Source organism: Nanorana parkeri, unplaced genomic scaffold (genome assembly GCF_000935625.1).
Source record: "Nanorana parkeri isolate BGI_ZX_2015 unplaced genomic scaffold, ASM93562v1 scaffold542, whole genome shotgun sequence".
Taxonomy (NCBI): domain Eukaryota; kingdom Metazoa; phylum Chordata; class Amphibia; order Anura; family Dicroglossidae; genus Nanorana; species Nanorana parkeri.
In genome coordinates, this window is record NW_017306810.1 from 970816 (window position 1) to 979413 (window position 8598).

The window sequence follows — 8598 nt, forward strand, 5'->3', positions numbered from 1 at the left end:
CACTGTGCTATACACTACATTCCCCAGACTGGTGAACTTTGTATATTATATTGTACATTCACACTTCTAGGACATTTTTAAGGAAATTATACTTCTTATTGGACAATAGCACTGATGTGAATAAAGCCAGCGGCACATGTTGGCACATCTCATGTAATCTTATGTGATACAATACATTACATGTGGTTAGGAAGAGATCACTATCCCTGGACGCATTGAACAGAGATAAAACATTTTAGGAAAGTAAATTTTAAATGAATAAAACTGATGAAAAATATAATTTGCAATAAAAGGTTAAGACATTTGAGTATGTTAATTTCGATGGCAAAATCAATAATGACATTTAAAAAAAAAAACTATACACTTTTCTGGCAACCAATGATAGCCATGCTTTAAAATTAGTAAAGGATGGGGCGTGGCGAGCCGCTGAGTAAGATGGCCGCAGTCTGACAGGGCTCCGCAACACCCGGTCCCCTGAGAGCTACAATAAGCTATTAATCTCACCTTGAGTGACACCGGGACATTGGGCATTACTCCCCGATCTCCTACATCTCCGGTGGCGGCGATATGCGGCAGAGCAGACGGCAGAAGGACGTACGGAAGGCACAGCCCCAGAAACGAGGTACTCCCAAGATGGCGGCCGCACGAGCAGCACCGAAGCAGGCTGCCTCGTCGCTCCTACTATCTGACGCGCACGATTCCTCATCAATGGACAGCCTCCCTATCACCCAGGGTGATGATCAGGTGGACTCCAGAGATGCAGCACTGTTAGAGAAATTTCGTGCCATGCTGCACTCTGAGCTGACGGCGGTCTCTGACAGGCTGCATGAGACCTTAACTAGGGAGCTTAGGGATCTAGGTGCTCGTACCGACCAGTTGGAAAAAAAGGTGGATGACGTTATAGAGGTGATGGAATCTCATGAGCATGATCTGGACACTGTAAATACTGACCTCATTGCCATTATGGACAAGGTGGAAGATATGGAGAACAGGGCAAGGCGCGGGAACCTCCGCTACTTTCAGCACTCCCGTGGCTACCACCCGCTGCCAGACCATTAACTCTCAGCCCCCTTATGAAACAAGCTTTAAAAGTGTGGGACTCACTGAAATACTCATCAGGCCTAATATCTCCATACCTACCTCTCCTCCCCATAAGCTCACAACCACTATTCCCCCCATAAATATTTTGAAACAAAAAATTAGTAAAGGATAATAGGGAAACAATTTAACTTAGGGAATTGATCTGACTGTCCAAGCTGGTTCAGGAATTACTTCTTTCTTTTTCTCTGGCAAAATTTACAATTGCTTAGGGGAGCTTGTGTTTCTGTGCTCTAACTTTAAATTGAGGTTGAAATGGATTGAAATAAGTCTTTTAATCTCATGAACGTTGTAATGGCATAAATGAAAACTGCTACTATAGAAATAACTTTCAAATGTATTGATATGATTTGTGATGAAAAGATCTTTGCAATGATATTTTACTTTCATTACTGAAAGCCTAAAAAGGAAAATAATCAAATCTTTAAAAAAAAACCTTTTAGCAGTTGCTGAATATTATAAGTGACACATACAAGGCAGGCTGCTAGGTGGTACATTGTAAAATAAATATTTAAATATGTCAAGGTGACTGTTTGAACTGTGCTCTTTTACATCAATGTTTGCTACTTTCACTTTTCCTTATATTCATTAGTATTGTCAAACACACTCTCTTTTCATTGTTGAATGTATTCTGTCAACCAGAAGAAAATGTAAAATGAAACTCCTATGTTACAAAGGATTCTTTGAAAAGGTGAATTCAAAACATGACCAAGGCCCTCCCTTTACAATGTTTAATTGGATGTTTTTCTTTGTCCATTTAATGAAAACCTATAAAGAGGGTAAGATAACAGCTTGACGTATGTACTTTTATACTCAGGCTTTAATTTCTTGGGTACAATGGAAATGCTTCAGCTATGTATAAAATATCACATGCACTCAACCTTATTGTTCCTGCTAATCTATCCAAGTGACCTAGAGATCTGAAGTTGTTGAGCACAGGGGCACTTTTAATCTTGTAATGTAATTTTCTTTTTGTCCCCCTGCTATATGCAGTAAGAATGTTCACTCATATACCTGCCTAACGCTAATCATTTGTTATAAACTAACCATTCCACGACCACAGGCGTCTAACTCCTAGAGAATAGTAATATTTTTTCTTTTTTTTGGAGCTGTGTTAGTTTAACTCCTAATACCTTATTACATTTTTACATCACAATGCACATTGATAAAAAATAATCAGTTTGCATAAATTGTTAGTGCTGCGCTAAGATAAGATAATTTAATAATGCAGTGTACACGATTATTTTGGTGTGTTTGATATATGAGGGTTTATACTAAAGATTTTTTAAATCTATATTTTAACTTTTTCCCACTTTTTTCTCCATAGGGGGCTGGACCAGGTTGAAGGCCCCTAAGCAAGCCTCCCTATGTACCTTTGCATCAACAGATCACTAATATTAGTGATCTGCTGGTCATTGCTATGAGGGTACAGGCAACTAGCGAGTAAAGTGAAGCACCAAGTTCAAAATTTAACTCAAAAGGGTTGTGCCAATCAAGGTTGAAATCAGTGAAATTCTGGTGTTCAGCTGGTTGATTCACACTAAAACATCTTTGGTATTTAACATAAGGGTAATTCAGTTCTGTTATTTTACCTAGAAGCTCACTCAGCCTACTCAGTATATACAGTGGGGCAAAAAAGTATTTAGTCAGCCACCAAATGTGCAAGTTCTCCCACTTAAAAAGATGAGAGAGGCCTGTAATTGGCATCATAGGTAGACCTCAACTAGAGACAAAATGAGAAAACAAATCCAGACAAATCACATTGGCTGATTTGGAACAAATTTATTTGCAAATTATGGTGGAAAATAAGTATTTGGTCAATATCAAAAGGTCATCTCAATACTCAATACATTGTTGGCAATGACCGAGGTCAAACGTGTCCTGTACGTCTTCACAGGGTTGGCACACACTGTTGCTGGTATGTTGGCCCATTCCTCCATGCAGATCACCTCTAGAGCAGTGATGTTTTGGGGCTGACGTTGGGCAACATGGACTTTCAACTCCCTCCAAAGGTTTTCTATGGGGTTGAGATCTGGAGACTGGCTAGGCCACTCCAGGACCTTGAAATGCTTCTTACGAAGCCAGTCCTTCGTTGCCCGGGCGGTATGTTTGGGATCATTGTCATGTTGAAAAAATAGTAACTAAGTGGTAGTAGGTAATAATAACTAAACAGCTGTTTATAACTTATGGTTAAGGCATGCATTAAACAGGTAAACAAAATATTTATTTTTTAAGTGCAATTAGTTTTGGATACATCCAAAAGTTTCCTCCTGCCTTGCTATTCATTTAATTAACATATTTAGAATTTGTTGTAAGTACTTTGGAGGCAATTATTCCTTTAAAAAAATTGAGAGTTTATATTTTGAATACCCTTGATGGGTTGGAGTAATTGTTATTCTCTACTAGAAGTGTTATATAACACGTTTAGGTGTAAACATATGTGGTTTTCATTATGATACAAATGTTAATGAAGAAAATAATTTCACCTGTCTGGCTCAATAATTGGTAGAGCCACCTCTGGCTCCATTTACAACAGTAAAATCTTGTTGGGAGAGTCTCTACCAGTTTTGCACATCTGAATGCTGTAATGTTTCCCATTTTTTGTCAAACTCTCTAGAACTGTCATGCTGCTTTTGAGCTGTTGGTGAACAGCAGCTTTCCAGTCATTTTACAGATTCGCTGGGCCATGCTTCAAGAATAATGGGAAAGGGATTTTTCTGTATAATTTTGAGTAGCATAGTTATTGAAATTTCATATACATAGTTCCAGTTAGTCTACTTGCAGATAAAGTTAAATATAATCTCAAAGTAAACTAAACTATTTCAGAATTCGTTAAATAATATATTTACAGAGCATAAAAAGAAAATCTAGCATAAAGTTTTGGAGAAGTACCAAGATGTGATAGGATGTCATTAAAACCGCTAATCGTTTAAAGTCCTCCAGAGCACCATTAAATCCATAATTAAAAAATGAAAAACACTACTTATAGAAGGCCACCCACTGAAAATCCTAGCTAATCACTAAAACTCAGTGCCTAGGTAAGGATTAACAGTCAGAGATGCAACCAAGCAGCCAATTGTAATTCGGAAGGAGATCCACAGCTGTACAGCTAAGTGTAACATGTGATGTGCGTTGGTAGAAAGCAGGATTGAGATGGAACCAAACAATTCAAGAGGAAAACCTGTTTTAGTTTGCATAGCACCTCACACTGGTGTCTTGATCAATATCAGATAAAATATTACCCCAAACACACAGCCAAAGCTGCAAAATGGTGGTTTAAAATCAAGAACATGAATGTCTTTGAATTATTCAGTTAAAGCCCGGAGCTCAATGCAAATGATGTCTATCAGTCATCATAAAACCAGACCTAGGGATTTGACAAAATAGAATAAGTACAAACTGAAGTATCCAGGTGTGTAAAGTTAGTAGATACTTACCCCAAAAGACCCACAGATGAAAGCCAAAGGTGGTTATATGCCTCACTGACTCATGTTCTGCAATGTCATAGCTCTGCATTGTTCTTTAATTGTATCACAATACCAATATTTGTCACCTTCAAATTTGTAAGTATATTGTATAAATAAAATGATTAAAACATTTTTACATTGCCGGCTGTACCTTTATACATTCCAGGCTGTACCAGTACAAAGGTCACTGGGGAGGTGGGTAAATACTAATGCAAAGCAGCACTATTAAAGTATAATCCACTTTCACCATCTTCTGCTTAAAGATTTTGGTTGGTTGTCCAAATGAAACCCAGTTCCAGCATGTATGCACATGAACGCATGTAGCATGGGGAACTGCATAAACCTTCACTAGATGTCATTCCTATTATGAAGTAAGATGAGATATTTGTCTCAGGTAATCTCATTAGTTTTATAGTGCCTCAAATGCACTGGTAAAAATACAAAGTTCCTTTATTGTCTATAGTGGTGGCATTGGGTGGCACTTTAGATGTGAAGGGGGACTTCAGGTGGGTGGACTTACTGCTGGGGGTGGGTCCGAACACTTGTTGTTAAGAACAGCTTTCCATTGATGGGACATTCCTGTTTATTTTTGCCAGTCAAATAAAATAAACATGATCAGGTTTACATAAGGTTTACAAATGTAAATGTTTATTGGTATAATTTATCAATTGTATTGCGCAGTCCATTTAGTCAGATTATGGAAATAAACATAAGGAAAACATTTGTAAAAATAATTACATAAAATCAGATTAGGCAGCCCAGGTAAACTTTAAATGCTTATCCTATATTATTTGGTGTCATTGGATATAATCCTCTTCACCGCACTACCTCCTGGTCCAAGTGCATGGTCCTTGTTTATTTAAAATTATTTTATAAAAAATGTATATCCCAGAGGGATAATAACCACTTATTTTGTTATTAAAGTCCCTGCAATGAAAATAGATCTGTACAGCAACATCAAAAAAGGAGTATTTTCATTTGTGATAATGCAAAACTGCAGTTTAGCAGCATCATTTGTGAATACATTAATTGTTTCTGAAACCGCAGCTTATTACATTTTAATGAAACCTAATTGAATACATTAGTGTAAAGCGTCTTGTGTCCAGATGTTGGGTTTAAACTGATAATGCTGGAAACAATGAACAGGTCTTATAGCTTTGTAGATAGAGCCCTCCGTACTTGCGGTGTTCCTCTGGACCTTTGAAAAGAGAAAAGAAAAGAATTAAGGCAAGGAAGACATGTGCCTCATGCAGATACCAAGAATACAAATGTCAATCACTGACAACATTATAACAAAGGCATAACTAACAGTTCATAAAGCTGCTGCATATACTTAGGCACAATATATTCTTTATTAGGATTCATTTGTATTGTTTCCCATGCAAGACACAAATTTCACAACACAACAGTTGCCAAAATAAAGTCTTATTTTTATTGACACTTGCAGGTCCATTCACTAAAGGGTGAAAGGTTTGGAGAAGGCAGGAGAAGTGAACGATCTAGGGCAAAATTGCTGATTTGGAAAAATTCCCCAATTCAGCTCACTTTCCAGTTCAGCTATGTTGTCCTAGATTGTTTACTTCCCCTTCCTTCTCCAAACTCTTCATCCTATTGAATGCAGGTTATCCATTAACTTTAAAAGTATATAATTAACCAATAACTTTTATTCCCAATTTGTATTGTTGCCTTGTATGTTTACTAGTGCTTCAGCACCATCGCAACCTTCCCTGGCAGCATACTGGAGATCACAACTGCTGTGCTCTGTGTAAGAGCAGCTGTCTATCGCCAGTGGTCCAGGATCAACACCAATCACACTTCCTGCTCAGGGAGCATGAGTGTTGCTGATTGAGCAGAGTAGTCAAGACAGTGCAGGGGCTCCCTGCTCAGGGAGCAGGATCATTGGTTGGTGCACAGTCTTTGTGAATATGCAGGAGGTATTTCAAACTCCAGTGGATAGACTGCTCCTCCAGTAGATCATGGAGTGGTTCTGATCTCCAGCAGAGCAGACGCACTGGCCTGCACATAAATATGCATGTGTGGTATGCTGTCTTTACAATTCTAGCAGCTGGTATGTTGACCTCTAGTACTAGAAGCAGTGGCGGAACTACCGCCGGTGCAGGTGCACCAGGGCCTAGGCCTGGGGGGGCCCAGCACCGGATCGGTACCCAGCGGCCAGCGGGCCCCCCATCTCTGCGCCGAGAGTGTTGGATCATCCGTTCATCCGACACTCCCGGTGCAGAGATGGGGAGCCCGCCGGCCGCCGGATACTGATGGTTGCCATGGTGATGGTGGCCAGATCGGGAGACGCGCTGTGTAATCTGACACAGCACGGCTCCCGATCCGGGTCAGCATTCTATCGCCATGGCAACCCTGCGCCAATCACAGCGCGCTGCCGCTACTGCCCAGTCCCGCTTACTCCGCTGTGCTCGTCGGCTGTGTGCGGGAGGGGCAGAGCGTGCGAGAGGGGGGTATTGTTATTGCTATTGTTATATAAAGTATTGCTGGAATGTGTAGTTCTCTATAGCCTGTGCCATTCTGCATTGCCATTAGGGCTGCACCGATATATCGGACGGAAATGGCACTTTTGGCTAAATGCCGAAAGTGCCATTTTTCTGCTGATACAGCGGCGCATCCCTGCTTTCTTTCCTCGCCGCTGGGTGCTGCTCTGTGTCCCAGCGGGGAGGAGAGAAAGTGACAGCCGGCCGAGAGCGCTGTGTTTGTGTTTTTTTTTGGGGGGGGCCAAAAAAAAATAATCTTGCACCTGGGCCCTTTGTTCCTTAGCTCTGCCACTGACTAGAAGTAGAGAGGTGGCCCAACATTTTTATCAGAAACTATAAAAAATAGGATCACAATGACACTGGTCACTTTCAATATGGTGTTATACATTTATAGAGACTAATGTAGTGAACATAACAAGTCTTGAAGAAGTCAAAGAAAATATATTATTGCTTCTGGTTATGTCATAGTTCATTGTCTGGAATTAGTTACCTAAAACGGAAATGATTGGGTATATAATAAATAAGAAATGTATGGAGTTATCCATGCATTCAGCAGACAAATACTTTTAACTTTAGCAACATCATCTATCATTACTTACGATGACCCAGCATTAAAACAAGATACTGTACAATAATGAACTGTAACTGTAGATGCACTTCACATGTTGTTTACGGGTTAGTGTCTGATCTGCTGTTTCTTCCTCGATTGAGTGCTATGGAAATCTTAATTTCAGAATCTTCAGAATCTAAAGAAGTAGCCCTTCTGAATATGTTAAGGTTATCATCATAGTCTGTACTTTAGATTATTAATATGCAGCCATTGTCGTTGAAGTGTTTGCAGATGCAGTCAGATTAGTGTAAAGTGCCAGCCAGGACAAAGCAATGCTGGCAATTTACAAACAACAAAAGAAAAGCAGCAGCAAAAAGTCTAACAACAGTGGATTACAGCAGCTGTCATTTTCCCCAGAGCAAAGGGAAATGCATTTGTTTGTCACAGCTCAGGGGAATGGAAGTTTGGCTTTATCTGTATGCAGCATCACTCACTGCTTTGCTACCTGACTTTTGTTTCCCTCTGAAAGCAGTAATATTTTATGGGCTAGCACTACCATAAAATGATGTGAGAATGTGTATGTATTATTATCTCTAACTGCCATAATTTAGTATATTACCATACAAAAACCAGTACAGAATGTGGCAATTTCAATGCAATGTAACAATAACAATACTAGGTCATAATTAGCTTTATTCACCAAACATGTCTTAATTGCTACTTTTAAATGTAGTAACCTACAGGAGCCAATCAGTATTAATTCTTCTGAAGTCAGAATAGTACAGAAAATATTTTGACTGGATGCTATGTGTTGCACTTAAGAATGAGCACTTAGGAATAAAGATTTTTTTCATTGAAGACAAGCAAAAGACTTTAGGAGACACTGTCAGCTCTCCCATTTGGGAAACAATGACATCTGTATAAAGCCCATTTACAATCACATTACTCACCTCTCAAGCTTTCACAACTTCCCAATACATGGTGA

The 8598-nt window shown here is 39.4% G+C and overlaps 1 long non-coding RNA gene across 1 annotated transcript in view; it reads right to left on the reverse strand.

The window, feature by feature from the left end:
* Positions 1-5477: 5477 nt before the first annotated feature.
* Positions 5478-8598, reverse strand: part of LOC108791307 — a 28437-nt gene continuing 25316 nt past the window's right edge. Inside the window, exon 2 of the long non-coding RNA XR_001941497.1 lies at positions 5478-5763. This is a non-coding gene — a long non-coding RNA (uncharacterized LOC108791307). The remainder of the gene's footprint in view (positions 5764-8598) is intronic.